Below are 4051 nucleotides of genomic sequence, written 5' to 3' on the forward strand. Positions count from 1 at the left end.
CCGCGAATCTTTATTTACTAGTTACCTCAAATTGCAAATATTTTTTATACGGATTAAGTAGGGATTTAAAAAAAATTCCATTATTTCATCAAGTTGAGCAATAACTCTAAAAAAGAAATCCACAAATCTTTATTTACTAGTTACCTCAAATTGCAAATATTTTTTATAAGGATTGTGTAGGGATTTAAAAAAAATCCATTAAGATAAAGGCTCTAGCCATTAAACACTTATCAAAACGCATCGTACTTATATGGGCAATTTATAAGGACACAGTCTTCAAATCTTAAAATGATAAGTCCGCAGCGCACACTTGAGTATACCGTAAAGTCTATGAGATTCCAATTAAATAGTACAGTGGTCAATGAAAGAACCTGTTTATCATTCAAAATCTGGTGGCAGATCTTTTGTTTTCTACCAATTATAAACAGCTGATAAAGAGAGTTTATAAAGAATCTGAGTTCCCTTTGAATAATGAAATGCATCATCAGGTTTCGCCTCGGTTGGCAATGCTCTTTTTTTTTTTAAAATAATGTTGCACAGGCAAGCAAACAATATTTATATAATGCTAAAAAGTTGGGTTTTTTTTTCATTTTCCTTGACAAATCTTAAGATCATTTAATTTTACTCTCTAATTCCCAGGATGATAATTATGTAAAGAGGTGTCAGCAAAAAATCTGAATTTTATAAACTATTAAATTACTTTTTTTTTAATGCATAATTTTTCAATGCTGTGTTTAATACAAGTGCCTTTGGCTATTTAAAATGAAATACATTCTCACAAATATTAATCAAAAAACAAAACACATGTGTAATAAGTTGGTGTCCTAATATCCAATCATACAACCCAAGATGATACATCCAAAAGCACCATGCGTTATATAGATATCTTTTAAATGATAAGAAATATCATTCATATACCCTCTATACCTAATTTTAGGTAGATGGTACATTATTCTTTATTATGAGAAATATATATAACAACAGTTGCCTGTGAATAAATCAAGCGTTTTAGTGATTTTTAAAAGGAGAAATGTAAATGTTTTGAATGAATCTTAAATGTCATAACAAGTTCGAAAATCAGTATTTTTCTTTCCTGGAGGGAGATTGTTGTGATATTTTACGTGATTTACGAGTCTCTCTCAAAAAGAAAAGATGATATTGGAATATTTGTTTGTTATTTCTCTATTAAGATACGGATTGCAAATATGAGAAATATGTCGTACAGACTATCCTTCATGCTTCTTGTCAAGTTAAAACTCAAAATCCTATCTGAATAAATTTACATGTACCTATCTAAAAATACCCCAGCCCCAGTTTTGTGATAAAATAATGTGATTATCGTTTTTGGTTGTTTTTACATTGTAAGTTCCATCATAGATTAATATAAGCCACAATTTCTAGCTAAATCCAATATCAAATAATAGAATATACATTTTTGTTCAAGACATCGTTCTGAAAAAATCCCGCGGTGGGTCAAATTCGTGATTATCAATACATCTATACTTCCTCACATGGATAAGAAAAAGTCGACATTTTACCTACGAAAAGTTACAGAATTATTTTTTTTATACTTGTTTAAACAGGTGCCAGATAACCCCACCACCCCTCGAATTAACCATGATAATACAAAACCATCTCGTTTTCTATTGTATTGAAGTTCATTATTTAAAAAAAAAAAAAAAAAAAAAAAAAAAAAAAAAAAAAAGAAAGAAGAAAAGTAATCAGCCATATCCCTTTCTGGGTCTTCCCCTTAACAAATAAACAAAAATTAAAGTTAAGCTGCTAATAAAATTCTACTTGAAAGTGAATTTCGGTTCAATAGAAATGTCAGATACTGTAAAATGCCGTGTTAATCTCATCATTGAAGCCATTAACTTAAATTACAAAGCCTGAAAAGACATGTTAAACCCGCTAATCCATTGTCAGTACTAATCCCTTTGTTGTCACGGCTGAAGCTCTATTCACTTTGTTGTGCTTGTTCGCCCATTATGTAAACCGTTTGTTGGTTCTGCTTGATTGCTCATTACGGGATATTACGTAACGTTAAACAATGTCCATTTATATACACAGACGGTACAATACTACATCTGTCACTTTTACAACTTATACCTCTTGAATGTGTCTGAACTATTACATGGTAAGATTTTGTTCAATTTATTTGAATTTCAGTATTTAAAGTGTATATTATTGCATATTATATTCAGTACGTAGGAAACTGGAAATATTCTACTTTAAAAGTTTACCATTAATTTATAGTGAAACGTTTTTTTTACATGCAAAACGCTGGTACAGTATACAGTGTTAAGCGCTAAGTTTTGTTTAGAGTGTGTTTTTTTTTTAATTTAGATTTGCACTGTGCAGTATTTGATCTTATGATATTTCATGCGAATTTCCTTTGATTATGTGGTAATTAATGCTTCCTTCTACCCGAGACGTAGATATTAAGTCTCTGAATCAATTGATGCATTTCATTCAGTGTATTTCTTTAAACACCCCCCCCCCCCCCCCAAAAAAAATCCAGAGTAGTACATTAAACAAAACAAAAAAGGAAATAGAAAACCCAGAGAATAATGGTTTAGGTATTTTTAATTCCTTATTTAGAAAATATGCACGCTGACAGGCATAGATAATTATCTGGCCCGGAGGTAGTCTTTGTAATGTGTAATGACGAGTCTATGTGTCACTGGGGCCATAAGGAAGTGATGACAGATGTGTGAATATCTCGTTGATATCTGACACGATAATCGATACTGACCAAACCAATATTTATTTTTCAATATTAGACTTATTTGATAAAAAAGTAAAAATAAGAAAAAGAGAACAAAGATATGATTTAGATATCGTTTTGAAAGATGCTTCGTATGTCTTTAGGTCCGTTTGAAAATTATAGTAATAATAAAGTATTATCCCCCTTTCATGATCACTTCAATATTTTTCTTCAAAATTTTAAGTTAGTACATTTGAAAAAAAGATCTACCTTTTCTGTTTGGAGTTTACAATTTTAATCACAATCGCCATCAATGCACAATAAACTTATAAATAAATGAATATATAGTATGATCGTATGAATGCACTGCGAGCTATTTTAACATTTAGTGTCTATGTTACTTTAGTTGAAAATTGACTCGAAAAGAGCAACTTTTATTAGTATGCCTATGTATGCCATACATTAGTTGAATAGCAAAATATAATGGAGAAATAAATTTGATCTTTATCGTAACGGATCGTTTTAGATTTTTCGATGATACTTTCATTAATTTGGTTTTCATACATATATTAACTATCATTACAAAATATAAAAATGAAGAAATAAATATTAGCATTATCTTTACTATTTTCAATAGTTTTCAATTATGTTTTAATTTGATATATAGCTAAAGACTATTGGGACGAAATGGATTCCCAAGAAATGCCAAAAGAGCTCATGGAGAGAATGAAGATCATAGTACAAGCGGAAACGCACGGTAAATCCCAACTCTGTCTGCTTGACAACAAAATCCGGGATCTGAAAGTCCGAATAAAACGCTGTTCCAAAAGTGGAAACAAGGCATACAAATACACTCTGGAACACCGGAAGCGAGTCGCTCAGAATGTGCGCGCAGTGTATCAGCGTTACGTCATGAAGAAGAAAGTGGAAGCAGCTCGTCTGCTCATCCGAGACTTTATGAGACAGACACTTCCAGCGGTGCGAAACAGGGTCATAGGTCAGGAAACAGCGTCATCATCTGAGGAGACGGATAGAGAGTGAAAAAGATTTTGTGATACAATGAGGCAAATTTAACCTCGTTGCAACTTCAGGTTTGAGAGGAGGTACGGATATCAAGTGTGTTCATTGCAATTAACTTGTTGTATATTCGTCGGTAACACTGGCACCGCCAGACCGTGCGAATTATAACTTATACACACAGCGTTCAAATGTGGCCATTCTTGCTTAAAGGGCACCCACAAACATGCAAACCCGCAGAAATAAAGTGCAAGATTATTTATCGAAATCCCGGTGAATAAAAAAGTCACATTTCATACACGTAGATGTATTCGTTTGAACTACGTG

At 31.9% G+C, this 4051-nt stretch overlaps 1 long non-coding RNA gene across 1 annotated transcript; it reads left to right on the forward strand.

Moving 5' to 3' along the window:
- The first annotated feature begins 1736 nt into the window (after positions 1-1736).
- On the forward strand, positions 1737-3768 carry LOC136270082 (uncharacterized). The gene is made up of 2 exons (XR_010707754.1): positions 1737-2137; positions 3375-3768. It is a non-coding gene; the product is annotated as an uncharacterized lncRNA (long non-coding RNA).
- Positions 3769-4051: the final 283 nt, after the last annotated feature.

Source organism: Magallana gigas, chromosome 7 (genome assembly GCF_963853765.1).
Source record: "Magallana gigas chromosome 7, xbMagGiga1.1, whole genome shotgun sequence".
Classification (NCBI taxonomy): domain Eukaryota; kingdom Metazoa; phylum Mollusca; class Bivalvia; order Ostreida; family Ostreidae; genus Magallana; species Magallana gigas.